The 15,101-nt window shown below is 35.9% G+C and overlaps 1 non-coding gene across 1 annotated transcript; it reads right to left on the bottom strand.

Moving 5' to 3' along the window:
- Positions 1-479: 479 nt before the first annotated feature.
- Positions 480-542, bottom strand: LOC132532904 (U7 small nuclear RNA). The gene has a single exon (XR_009544822.1). It is a non-coding gene; the product is annotated as a U7 small nuclear RNA (small nuclear RNA).
- Positions 543-15,101: the final 14,559 nt, after the last annotated feature.

Below are 15,101 nucleotides of genomic sequence, written 5' to 3'. Positions count from 1 at the left end.
GTAAATGCAATGTTGTACTGTGAAACTAAGCACATGAAATTTGAATTAATCCATAGTAAGTCAAATCAGTAGTATTCACATAGTAGAGCTAAGGCAAAGTTACATCTTCTGATTTTAAGATGTAATTTTTCATTACATACTTTCATTTTTCATTGTATACTTTTAGGATTTCTTAAGAATTTTTAAATATTATTTTTACAAATGGTTCAATGGAAAATGTCAACTATGAAACAGTCATACTTTGTCATATTGTTTTAGGTAAGATAAATTATTACTAAAATTATTAATAATCAAAGCAGGTTATATTATTTAAGGAGTGATTACAGAGGACAAATGATCCTTATAGTTCATGCTGGAAGAGATCTGATAGATGTCTTCTATGAATAAGAGAAAACTACTTTCCTTGGTCAGAAAACTATTAAAATTTATTTGTATTATTTGTAGACATGTATTTAATTAATTTATTTATTTATTGCTGGGGTGGTGCTTCCGGTAGAGATTAGAGGACCTCCTAGACAAATTGTAAAAGAGCTGTAACACTGATTTTTAATAGAACTATGTTTAGTATCTTTTTTTTTCAAGTCAGAAAGTTGAAGGAAGGTAAAGAAATTTATTTGACAATATCTGAATTTGTGCTTTTTAGGTCAAAAATATCACTTTCTGACCTAATCACTGTTGGCCACTGACCAAGAGAAAAAAATAAATGTAATGTTAATAGCACCATATTCCACAGTGCAATTAAATGTATTCTGCTTTCTCATTATGGATATTAATTTAGGACATTTTGCCCTTAATAGGTATTTTATTTATTATTTTAAGGAATTTACTAATTTATTTCGTGAGAAGAAAGGTTCAAAGTACTGCTCAGGCAGATTTAGTGCTGTTTTTCAAATCCAGGGTCTTATGCATGTAAGTCTTCTATTCTACTCTTGAGTTAATTGCCCAGTCATATAGTATGAATTTGATAATTAAAATAAAATATTTACTATGTTATTTATAGCAGGAAAGGCAGAGAAGGAATTAGCACATATAAACTTAGCAATCAAAAGTTTAAAGAGTGAATAATGAAACTATTTTATGAATATAATCAGATTTGAGGTAAAATAACAGGTGATTGTACATTCTTTCTAGTCTTTTACACCTTTTTGAAATAGGACAACTTCAAGAATTCACCAATGAAGGACTTACATTGGAGTTAATCAAATAAATCCAGAAATAATAGCTGTATGGCAAGGCTACCTAGTTGTAATAGGAATTTGAGTAGACAGATCCAGCCATATCTTATGGTGATCTGGTAGGAGAAAACTGTGGAAAATAAATAGTAGTGTTTTTTTTTTTTCTCCTGTGATTTTCTTCTAGAGTTACCAATAGGACAAATACAGCTGAGAATACAAAAATAAAAAAATAAAAATAAAAAAAAATAGTCCACCGTGGCTATTAACATAGTTCAGTCTACTAGAAGCACAGGATAGGCAAGAGAACTAGTAAATATTTACAAGACATTATCTGAGGGGCCAGATGGTGGCACACCTGGTTGAGTGCACATGTTACAATTCACAAGGACCTGGGTTCAAGCCACTGGTTCCCACCCTAGGGAAAAACCTTGGGAGTGGTGAAACAGAGCTGCAGGCCTCTCTCTCTCTCTCTCTCTTTCTCTCTCTTCCTCTCTCCTCTCTCCTCTCCTCTGTCTCTCCCCTCTTCCTCCTTTGCTCTCTGTTTATGTCTCTATCCAATAAATAAAGATGATTTAAAAAGAGAGAGAGAAAAAGATATTGTGTGATATGACCATGGCTGTTTCCTGACATTTCTATCATGTACCATCTTCTACCGCTCTGTCTTTCATGTTTTCTTTTTACCTCCAAAAATGTCCTCCTTTTCTTATCATTGTACATCTGGATTATTGTGAACCATTGTGTGTTACATTCTACCCACAAAGAAAGGTCTTTCTCAATCCCATATTGTCTGACTTTTACAAAACAAGAATATTACAAGGGTTCCTTCCCCACTGAGGTTTTTTTACAATTACCCAGTTGGAAATGTCTCTCTCAATTAGTCAATTCAGAAAGTCTCCTTTTAATTTTCCTCATGGATGATACCAAAATAACCTTTCTTATTCCCTCAATAAATTATTTAATTTACAAGAATCTGGGTTTCTAACCTAATGTCATTATCTCCTTGATCAGTTCCTTGTTTGTATAGTATACAATACTCATACCCAGGTCCCTCTTTTCTCAGGCAGATACCCTGTGACACAGAAGACTTTGAATTAATATGTAATGTGTGACTATCACAAGAATTTAAGTATGATAACATAATGTAGCACCATTAATTTATTGTATTTACTAAAATTGCAGTTTGAAAGGTAGTAGGATCGTCATTGTGACCTATCAGAGTAACCAAAGCATTAAATCTTTGTTAATTTGAAATATAATAGCAAATTTGAAAAGGAGAGATAAAACTCAAAATATTAATTCCATATCATAAGTTAATATAGCAGATGTTTTAGATTATTTTTTTTAACAGTTAGGTATTTTTCAGTCTACCACACTGCATAGAAAAAATTTACTTTGTATTTTAATTTACTATCTCTGGGTAAAACTAAAAGGGCCTATTTGATGAAATGCTTCATTTTCTCAAAAACAAACAAGCAAAAAACTATTTTTAGTTATTGTTGAACAGAAAAGTACAAAAATTAGAATCCTTCTTCATTATATATTTCAATTAATCCCTTAATTTTCTTCTCCCTTTGATTTATGAGCACAGTTGGATTATGAAGAGTGATGTCACTCTTGACTGAAATATAGATGTTCTCTTTACTCACATAGTTATTTTCACTATTCTTCACTTGTTTTGTTGCACATAATTGAAAACAGAAGCTGATAAAGATGTTTTTATGTCATGTGAAATAGGTGTCAGAAAAAAAATAAGAAAGAATAGGAAAGTAAAATAGCAAAACATTTCTAAATATTTACAATCATAATGAATTCACAATTTCTTTTCTTTCATAATTCCACTGGGAGAAACCCTTCTGCCTCTCTTTCTTTCTCTCTGGACCATGCTACACAATCCTCTCTCAGTTCCACTGCTCCTTATTTTACAAAAACAGAAAACAAAACAGAAAAGAAACAAGAAAAAAGAAAAGCTGTGTGCAAAAGGAAAGATAAGTGCCATTTTAATTATTTATTATTTTGTCAACACTACTCACTTTGTGTGAATTCCATTCATTTTATAATTTTCTTCTTTGTTGGCATTGAAAAGGAGACATTGTTTCCCCTATAATTATTTCATCTTATTTGTTTTTGTTTCCAAAATATCGAGGCATATTCTTTTCATTATCTCTGTGTCCCTTTATGCAGTGAGTCAGAACACTAGGGATATCAGGTAATACCTACTTAACGGATGTTGATGAAGACATCAAGAGCTCCAAAATTCTGTCCTGATGACTTCTTTTGTTGTTGACAATGCATAAACACTTCCATAAAGAATTCCCACTGCCATCCAGAAATTGTTGATATTTTTGTGGGAAAATCATGGATCTGTGATTGAACTACACTTTTTCCTTCCACTTTCAGGTTGTTAATTTATTTTGAATTGTATTTAAGCAGCTATTGTTGAAATAATAGCGGTGATAATATACTTATGATTATTAAACAATGCAGCCATGTTGACAGCCATGTAGATTTCCAGAATGTCTATGCCTTAAAGGTTGAGCACACATGTTACAGTGTGCAAGGACCCACATTCCAGTCCCAGGTCCCAGGGGGAAGCTTCACCAGTGGTGAAGTTGTGCTGCAGGTGTCTCTCTCCCTATCTATCATCCCCTTCCTTCTCAATTTCTGGCTGTGTCTATCCAATAGATAAATACAGTTTTTTTTAAAGGACAACTCCTTGTTTAATATTTATTTATTCCCTTTTGTTGACCTTGTTGTTTATTATTGTTGTTATTGATGATTACATCATTACATCATTGTTGATTACATCATTGTTGGATAGGACAGAGAGAAATGGAGAGAGGAGGGGAAGGCAGAGAGGGGTAAAGAAACACACCTGCAGAACTGTTTCACTGCCTGTGAAGTGACTCCTCTGTAGATGGGGAGCTGGGGGCTCAAATTGGGATCCTTATGCTAGTCCTTGTGCTTAAATTGCTGCTCTAACACCCGACTCTCCCAAAGCTCAACTTTTAAATACATTTTGTCTTAGTAAGGAATGAGACCCACTGAAGTACTCAGATACTGTCCTTGGGACAATCATATTATTATTATGAGTTAAAATTTTGCTTCACTTATTTCACAAGGTAAAGTGCATTTTATGAGTGAGGAAGAAAGAAGTCTGAATAGTACTTGGGTATATGTGATACTAGGGCTTAAATGGGGAACTTCAGGCACAGAAAAACCACTTTCTCAGTTGAACTACACCTCTCACTCAGAGCACACCTTCTTAAATTTACAGAAATTTAAGAAGTCATACTTAAATTAAATGAGTCATACTACATTGAAATAGATATAAGATCAAAATAGTTCAACTTGAAATAGGGTATGGAGTTAGAAATCATGTTTTATTATGGCTAAATCTAGATGAATCTTGCCGTCATTGTCTGAGTAATGCTAATTAACTTTAATTATGCTCTTAAGTATATGCTCTGGTTTTTCTTATTACCATCCTATTTTTCAGGTAATAAAAAGTTAGACTTATATGTAAAAAAGTATGAGGCTGAAAATAGTGTTCACATGATAGAGTTTACTCCTTGTTATGTGTCATTAATGTTCGGGAGCTCCAGCAGGTTGGGCTAGCTTCGCGGCGGTGAAAGAGACTCGGGACTCATGGTTGAGCTATACGCAGTATCTCTTTATTCATGCAGGACACAGCACAATCTATACCAAGCTAGACTAAAACTAACAAAACTACTAACTAACTAAAACGAACAATGTTGTCCTTACATACTTTCCAAGTAGGGTGTAAACAAGATGTGACATACAGAGGGTGGAGAGAAAAGTGACTGGTGAAAATCAGGGTGTGACAAGGAGAGGGGGCGGAGCAGGCGAGAATTCTACCACTGAACCACTAATGCCCTGGAGGGAGTGTGGTGCTTTATGTAAATGTAAAAGTGATTTATGTAAATAGACCACTTTGAATGGGATGAAACCAATCCCTATACAGGCATACCGGTGCTTGGTTAAGCAGAAGCCAGGTGGAGCTGGCATACTACCCAACATCTTCCCCTTTCTTTTTAACTATTTGCCATAGTATCAGGAGTGCGGGGCACTTTGTGAGACAGGGAGACTGATAAGAGGCACACCTTTTGGGGTTCTACTGTCCCTCCTTGCTCAACCTCTCTGTAGAGAGAGAGACTAACAGGCTTGACACACCCCCCAAGCTCAAGCCCTTCCAAGCTCAACCACATCTTCACAATTCCCCAACATCTCCCTCTTACTTTATGGCCATATATAACGGCGTCAATTTCTGTAAAAGGCTTCATCCCTGTCAGGGGAATAGCAGTGTAGGGTTGAACAGAAACCTATATCATACAGGCATTTTCAAAAGAACTGGTATATGACATGGATTAACAAAATAGGAGAGCAGCAAGAACCAGTGTGATGCCAAGGGGAGCATTTCCTGCCTCAAAGGGCAAGGCCTAGCAGGCAAAAGGGCATTTCTTGACTCTGGGGGCATCTATTACCTCTGGGGGCGCTTCATGCCTCTGTGGGCATCTCTTGTCTCAAAGGGCGTTTCCTACCTCTGTGAGCATGACCTAGTAAGGAAGGGGAGTTTTCTGACTCTGGGTGCAGAGCCTGCAGGCAAGGGGACATTGTCTATAAAGTTTCAAAGCAACTGGCTGAAGTTAGTCTTTGAGAAACACAGCAGCGTGTACCAGTAAGTCCGATGGAGGTGTCAGTCCAAAGTAGATGACGATGGAAGAAAATGCCAGGGGATGAAATGCTGCACGTCTGTCTCGATGGGGAATGTCGGCCACCAGAATTCTGCTTTTCTATAGAGAGTGAGTTTTGGAGTCTGTGAATCTGTTTCTTCAGGTCGTGCCAGGTCACATCACTGGTTTCTGGTGGTGCGTTATAGTCATTCCAACTTGTGGGTGATGTCAGAGAAAGGGGGTCCAAATGGATTCCCAGGAGTTCCATTTGAGTAGATACTTTTTCATGTGAAGACTCGACAGCATGTAGTATCATGAGTCCCCGGAGGGAGTCCTAGTCCAAAAAGCTCCTGAAATTCCATTTAGGGTGCTTCTGACTGTTCCTGCTGGATTGTTTCAGGCACCCATTTTTAAAAGTGTCTTCCCATTGAAGATAGAATCCAATCAGGAGAGTAGAACTAACCATGTGTCTCCATTCTTGGGGACTGCCAGGGTACTGGAGAACACTCCTCAAATTAGAGTAGTCCTTCTCAGCGGGAAACATGTGAGAAGAAGTCCAGAAAGTCCCAGGGGAAATCTCCGTACATATCCCAAGATCTATGATCATGGTCATAAAGAACCAAATTGTGGCCCAGAGCAAAATGTAGTCCTTTTCCTCAGGAAACATGGGAGAGGGAATCCAGAAAGTCCAAGGAGAAATCTCCGTGCATCTCCCAAGCTCTATGATTAGGGTCACAAGAAACCAAAGTTCCAGGTCAGGGAAACAAAGTGTGGCCCAGAGCAAAATGTTCCAGAGACAGAGTAACTGTCTCATGATGAAACAGTAGAGGCTTTGGCAAACCTCTTCGTAAGCAGAAGAGAAGACCATAGTGCATAGGTAGGCAAAGTCTTCACTTATCTGGGAGTTGCGCAGGTCCTGTCCCACATTGTAGGTGCAATATGTCGTTAACGTTCGGGAGCTCCAGCAGGCTGGGCTAGCTTCGTGGCGGTGAACAGAGACTCGGGACTCATGGTTGAGCTGTACGAAGTATCTCTTTATTCATGCAGGACCCAGCGCAATCTACACCAAGCTAGACTAAAACTAACAAAACTACCAACTAACTAAAGCAAACAATGTTTCCAAGTAGGGTGTAAACAAGATGTGACATACAGAGGGTGGAGAGAAAAGTGACTGGTGAAAATCAGGGTGTGACAAGGAGAGGGGGCGGGGCAGGCGAGAATTCTACCACTGAACCACTAATGCCCTGGAGGGAGTGTGGTGCTTTATGTAAATGTAAAAGTGATTTATGTAAATAGACTACTTTGAATGGGATCAAACCAATCCCTATACAGGCATACCGGTGCTTGGTTAAGCAGAAGCCAGGGGGAGATGGCATACTACCCAACAGTTATGTGTTTGAATGAGGTTTGAGCATTGATGCCATGTGATAGATGCTATGGCAACCAAAGAAAGTCTCAGAATTTAGTGTTTCTTCATCTTCTTGTCTATAGGAATGAAAATAAAACATAGTAGTGAAATCATACAAGTATGAGACTCCAGTACTGCAAAGGAAAAAAAAGTACAAATTTGAAAAGACTTAGAAAAATTATAGTAATTAAAAAATGAAAGACTTCACGTGGCTTTTTTCTGATATTTAAACAAATGGGAGGTTTACTACATCATGATTATTTAGGTATAGCAAAATACAAAAAGGGGCAAAGATTGGCTAATCATGATGGTGGTTAGCCATAAGTCTTTAAGCTAGTTACCAGTGCTTGACCACATGTGTTTAGGTCCCAGGGGAAGCAGCATGGCAGTCTGGGCCCCCCCAAGAATGACAGGAATAGAGAGCACAGGAACAGAGAACAATTTCAGACACTTGCTTAAATAACTTTCTATACAACAATAATACCCTGTGGATTTACATGCTGGTCAGGCTGATGTTAGCCTTATACTGACTACATTCACGCCCCAACAGTGAATTAGATACTATAGTCTTATGGATAGCAGTTCCCTTTCATAGTGCACTATGCTAATTATAACTAATATAGTAACATAGTTAATAATGAAAACATCTTGTGATATTTTTAGTTATTTAATTTCTCTATTAATAAGCAATAGTTTTGATGAATTTTTGCCATAACCATAATAAATCACTATGTTCTATTTCCAGTTTAGTGTGATAAAACCAATGGGATTTCCTACTTTTACGAATGCTAGTGTGTCTCTGTTGGTAAAATTAGAAGGAAAAAAAGACACAAAATCAGAAAATATAAATCAAAACTACTTTTCATGAGGTATTTTCTGACCATGTTCTTTTCCCTTCACTAACAATGTTTGTGTTAAACTCGGGTTTTGGAAGTTTTGTAAGTTCAGTTTATTCATTACTGCATTGAGACAATGCCATAAAGATCTTAATTTTAAGTAATGCCAGTGTAGCTCACTTCTTGGTATTTATAACTTTAATTTTGTAAAACTCTCATTAAATTACATGCCCCTAATGTTTAAAACACTTTATATTCAGATGCTTCAAAGCTTAAACATTCTTTCCTTGTAAATAAATATGTTTCCTTCAGGATTTTATTAAGATTTGTGAGCATTCAATGGAAAATAAGCAGTCATTATTGCTGGATATATACTGATTGCAATACTTGGGTATTCCCTAATGGGGTGTTATAATAGTGTATTTTTGTAAAATTGCAAGTCCATTTCAAAATTTCAAATACATTTAAAAATTGAGTTTATTTAGGAGTTATGTCTTCAGGATAAGTTTAGTTAGATTTTTATTTATTGGGGCCAGGTGGTGGCACACCTGGTTGAGCGAACCTGTTAAATGTGCAGACACAGGTTTGCTCCCCCAGTCTCCACCTGCAGGGGGACAGCTTTGCAAGTGGTGAAGCAGTGTTGTAGATGTCTCTCTCCTTTATTTCCCCATTCTCTCTCTATTTCTGGATGTTTCTAACCAGTAAGTTAATAAAGATAATAAAAATATTTTATTTATCTTTGGATTATTACTAGCACTCAGTCTCTATATGATTCTACCACTGATCACAGAACCTTTTTTTTTCTTTAGATAGAAGGTTAAAAAAAAAGAGAGAAGGGAAGAGAGAATGATAAAGAAGAAACACCAGACCACCACCCCACAATTGTGAAGTTTTTCCCATGCAGATGTTCGCATGTGGGGACTCAGGTCTCTGATCAGAGCCCTTAAACTTATTAATGACTATCATCTACTAGGTAAGCCACCTATTTTCCCTTTATAACATTTTATAATCCATATGCTAACTTCAGTGTTTTCATGTCATTTCTGAACAGTCATGTGAGTCCATAAAGTGTACTTAGAGGAAATATCACATGGAAACACGAAAAGTTTTCTACATAAAATCTCCTCTTGACACCTTTAAAAGTACAGTGGCTTGGGCCAGGTGGTAGGTAGCACATAGTACAAAATACAGAGGCTTGGATCGCAACCATATGAGTTGAAGAATAATTTTTCTTCTGTTCTGATATGTAGATAAAACTGGTTAAGTGATAAAACTCTGTGCTTGTAAGTACAATATGTGTCAGGGTATTGCTTTTACCTGTCTCTTCGCCACATCACATTACTGTTCTCTTTTGGGCTTTCTCTCTCTCTAAATGAAACACTGATTCTTTAATTTTGTAACTTTATTATGATTCATGGTTTATTTTATCTTCCACAAAGGTTGAGTTTCAGTGAATTATGAATGCATGTTGGTGGTGAAGTGTCAGATACTTGAAGACCACCTGAGGATTTAGACCTTAATCTGAGATTGGCTACAACCAGATTATAGGACAAGAAGTTTCAGGTTACGGCTGGACATTGGCACATGTAGTTGAGCACACACACTGCCATGGACAAGCACCCAAGTTCAAGCCCCTAACCTCCACTTCCAGGGGGCAGTCTTCTCAGGTAGTGAGCAGTACTGCAGGACATTCTCTTTGTCTCCCTCTATATCTCCCCTCCCCCCTTGCTCAATTTACCTCTGTCCTATCAAGTTAAAAATCATAAGTATTTATTTTTAAAAGTTCCAGTTGAGTCATATACCAGGTCTCCAATTCCTATCAATGCCTTCATATAGTAGAGCCGAAAGATAATTCAAGGCTGAGTAAATGCCTTACCATACTTGTAGCCTTGGCTTAAGCCCTGGATCCACATAAGTGTGTTATAACACTTGGGGAAGTTCTGTTACTTTAGTATTTCTCTTTCTGTCTCTCCCTCTTTCCCTCACTCTGTCTTTTTGTCTCTCCCTTAGTTTTAATATAGAAAGAGTAAAAATGCTGGCCTAAGAGCAGTGAAGCTATACTTATGAAAAATCGTGTAGTTGATAAAACATGTAATACAAAAGGGCAGCCCCAGTATCTGACATATGTAGATACTCGGTCCATGTTTTCTGAATGAATTAATAAAGAAGAGATGTTTTCTCTCTTCAACAACAACAACAACAACAACAACAACAAGAATAGACAAAGAAAGAAAAAAAGAGAGAAAGAAAAAAAAAAGCCCTAAGAAAAATGTTAGCTACCAGTTTTTCCCAGAAAGGATACACATTTGATTGGTTTAATCAAGATCTCTTTCTGAAGGTCAGGCTGTTCTTTTAATTTTGTATGAGAAGAGGCATATGGAGTGTTGAATGGGAATTTGTTCAGGGCTCTAGAGAGCATTAAAAAGAAGGTGGTGGGAGGATTTGTAAGAAGATGATTACTTCTCCTTGATACCTTAGAAGGAGAGTTCAAAAGGAAATTGACTTTGATTTTCTTGATTTCCCGAGGAAATAGTATAGTTCTATTTTCCCTTCTGGTATAGTGAAATGATGTCACCAAGGTCAAAGACAATGATTTATGGACATGGTCTTAGAACTAGGTGTGATGATTTTTTTTTTTTCTTTTGTTAAAGTACTGAATTTCACGGTCTTTTCTATAAACTACAGAAAGAAGTGTTACTGATTCAACCCAGTGATTTTTGATGAAGTATTGCTGGACCAGATTGTTCAAAGCAGACTATGCCAGCATTCTCAACTGTATTTTGAAAATTATCAGAATTATTTTTCTCCTGGTTTGTCTACTTTTGAGGCCACTTCCTTGACTAGAGATAACTCATGTGGAAATATATTTCCTATATATTCTTGATATAGAAAAGTTTTTAGCCAGGTTTTGTGTTTGTGTTAAACTATATCATTTCTATAGCTTTTGTGATAGAACTTAATAGAAATTGAAATATTGAATTTTTACAAGTGGAAATAACAACTTTAGCTAAAAATGCTTTGCAAGTAATTGAGAGAAATTTTGTTAAAAATTTAGGTAAAACTTTAATGTGTCAACAGAAACTATGTTAACAGGTGATTATCATTCAAATTATTACTAAAAATTCCTATCTTTTTTTTTATAACTAAAACTACTTTAAAGAGCTGTTAACTGAAAAACAAACACACCAGACTTAGATATATGTCTAATTTCTTGAAGACTTAAATTCAGGACTTGAGGTCAGGTGGGACCTGTTCTGCAAACAAACCTCACATTGTTCTGAGAGAGAATGTCCAAAGTTTGAGCCCAGATGTAGAAGTGCTCAGTGTATATGTGTAGAGAGGTTACAATGGCCATTTAAGGAATTCTACAATACAACAATTAACAATATCCTTTCATAATTAGGTGTTTTTAACTAAATTACTTTATGAGGTGAGAGGTTGTTTTACAAGTTGATTTTTATCATATGTGTACAATCTTGTAACTCTGATTGTAGTCAATGCACCATCCTCTCCACCAACTTATCATCTTTCTCTGCCATAATAAGCTGAGTAACCAATCCTCTTTCAAAGCCTCCTACCCCATATTCCGAAGCCTTCCTGTACTGAGGTAGACTTACCTCCCACTTTCAAAGTTCTTAAATTATTGCAACAGATCATAACTAATTCAAGTTAACTAATTCAAGTTGTATTTCCCCTTTCTTTGTTTCTTAAATTCCATGTATGAGTGAGATCGTATTACACACTTTCCTTAGCATACTTTTATATCTATCTGTTTATCTATTTTTTATTTATTTATTTTCCTTTTTGTTGCCCTTGATTTTATTGTTGTTGTAGTAATTATCGTTGTTGATATTGATGTCACCATTGTTAGGACAGAGAGAAATGGAGAGAGGAGGGGAAGACAGAGAGGGGGAGAGAAAGATAAACACCTGCAGACCTGCTTCACCACCTGTGAAGCGACTCCCCTGCAGGTGGGGAGCCAGGGGCTCGAACTGGGATCCTCATACTGGTCCTTGCACTTTGCATCACGTGTGCTTAACTGGCTGTGCTACTGCCCAACTCCCTCCTTATCATATTTTCTTCAGGTTCCAGGCAAGTGGTAACAAAAGAGAAGATTTTAGCATTTCTGACACCTGAGTAATGTATATGTATATGTGTATGTGTATGTATATGTATATGTATATATTACAACTTCCTTTACCACACTCATTATTGATAAAAATTTGGATTATGCCCAATTTTTTATTACTACAGATAAATTTGCCATGAACAAAGGTATGCAGAAGTCTCTTCAAATATATGTTTTCATATTCTTTGAGTATGCTCCTACTAAAGGAATTGTCACATCATTGTATATGTATCTTTAGGGATTTTCATATTATTTTTACACAAGGTCTTGACGAAATCCAATATATATTTCCACCACCATTGTAGGATTCCCTTTTCCTCAGATTCTCACCAACAATTTTTATTTTTATTTTTAGTACAAGTCATATTGACAGATGTGAAGAGGTATCTGGTTCATTACTTAATGTTCTGTACAGATTGAGTTAACCAAGCAAGATCCTGGGTTTTGTTGTTTTTGTTGTTGTTGTCATTGTTGTTTGTTCATTTTTCTGTCTACCAGGTAAATCCATTGCTCTTGGAACTGGCATAGGCTTTATGAAATTTTTGTTGTTGTTGTTTATGCACTCATCCTAATTCATGATGAAGATAATGTCTTAAATCAGTGGGCTCTTCCTTCTTAATAGTCAGAAAATTTGAATTTTGACATTTTCACAGAACCAGAACAGGTTGTTTTTAAATTATGACTCCCCCATATGCCCAGGAAATATGGTGATTTCAGATTTATTTTACAAATCATAACATTTTAATGTAAAGCTAACAAAATTATCAGCAGTGATATATAAAAGTATATATTGGGATAAATATATAATTCTGTAAGAATACATTAATGATTTCCCAATATTCTGGAAAAGTTTATTGTGACTAACTCAAATTGTTTTTAGAAAACAAAAAGGGCCAGGCAGTGGTGCACCTGGTTAAGTAACACATTACAATACACAGGACCCAGGTTTAAGCCCCTCGTCCCCACCTGTAAGGGGAAAGCTTCATGAGTGGTGAAGCAGGGCTACAGGTGTCTCTCTGTCTCTCTCCCTCTCTATCACCTCTCTCCTCTCAATTTCTCTCTGTCTCTATCCAATAACAAAATAAATAAATAAATAAATAAATAAATAAAAAGAACTTAAAAAATACTTATTTAAAAAAACACGCAGAGCTAGGTGGTGGCACACTTGGTTGAGGGCTTGTATTACAATGCTCAAGGACCCAGGTTCAAGACCCCGGTCCCTACCTGCAGGAGGAAAGCTTATGAGTGGTGAAACAACGGTTTGGGTGTCTCTCTGTCTATCTCCCTCTCTATCACCCCCTTCCCTCTTGATTTCTGGCTGTCTCTATGCAATAAAGATAATTTTTAATAGTAAAAAAAAGGATGTCTTTAAAAAATGAAAACAAGGCTAATCATTGGACACAATACAGAATCAAAAAAATAAATAAATATGTCATATCTAATATTTTAATAATAAGTAAATATACTTTAAGTTTTAACAAAAAAAAAGAAATTGAGTTGAAGGATCTTCCCTTGGTAAGTAAAGTTTGTGATTCTTGGGAAAACAACCATTCAGGCTTCTTCTGAGTGTCACTAAATTAGAATAATTTTAACAGTCACTCTAGATGAGTACTGGATACACTGTGCAGTTTGATAGCACTCTTCTAGGATTTTAGATGAGAAAAATTATGAAGTTCTTTGGATTCAGTTGAGTTTAATCTATTAAAATAGAGTCAGAAGATAGTTGTGAATGTTAATTCAGGCAGTGTAAGAGTATATATGTATATATAAGAGTATAAGAATGTCTAGACAGGCTCAGAAACATTCACTTTTGGGAAAGAACAGATATAAAGGCCTGGGGTACATAGAACTTACATTCAAACAATATTTTTTTTCATTTAAATGTGCTTTATTTTTAATTATGGAATACTTTAAGTGCACAGAAACCTGCAGAATAATAACTTTCAGTTTATAAGAATTAGTTGCGTTTGCTGCATTTTTAAAATAGATGGCTATCCATATTCATCCTAGGCTTGGGAGGTGTGTTTTGCAAAACTGAGAAATTTTACACATGTACCAATAACTATATTTACTGTAAACCATAAATCCCCCCAATTAAAAAAATATGATTAAGACTCCCTTTATAGCCTTTTCTCAAACTCATTTTTCTTGATCCCTAGAGGTCGGTAACCAGTATTCTGAATCTGATAACTATGTCTATGAAATGTCATGTGTACCATTTCTATATAGTGTTTTTGTGTTATCAAACACTATATAAATAAATGGTGTCATATCAAGAAAACCTTTGGTTCTGCTTCATGAGTAGTTTCTGAGATGCTCATGCTCATTTCTAGCTCATCTTAATTTGGGTATTAACTTACATCCAGCTAACGGTTGTTTTAAACTTTGCCATGAACATTTTATAGTGAACCTTCAGGCACACCACCTTGAACACGTGAGCAGAGGCTATAAAAGTGTAAGTGCAAGCTGCTGGGTCACAGTATCCACATCTTCAGCTTTACCAGGTATCATCCAATGAAGCTCAATATAACTGCTGCTAACACTGAACTCTTGCTTCACTGGTTTCCAGTAACTAGCATTATAACACTTTTGCCAAATGTGATGATTTTGAAGTAGTTCATTTGCATTCCTTTAAGATTATTGATATACAGACACTTATTTACATTTTCTCTACTGGTATGAGTTATCTTTGTTAAAAACAGAATTTCTACATATAGGTCAGATTCAAGGATTTTCTTTCTGTTCTTCATAAGAGTTCACACTTCACAAATAAATTTCAGAACAAAAGTGTGATATTAAATGGAAAAAAGGACTATTGGGGAATTTTGGTTGGAACTATAGTGAATAATTTTTTAATTAATT

This window comes from Erinaceus europaeus, chromosome 14, assembly GCF_950295315.1.
Source record: "Erinaceus europaeus chromosome 14, mEriEur2.1, whole genome shotgun sequence".
Lineage (NCBI taxonomy): Eukaryota > Metazoa > Chordata > Mammalia > Eulipotyphla > Erinaceidae > Erinaceus > Erinaceus europaeus.
Note: the sequence above shows the minus strand (reverse complement) of the source record. Positions and strands in the feature narration are given on the sequence as shown.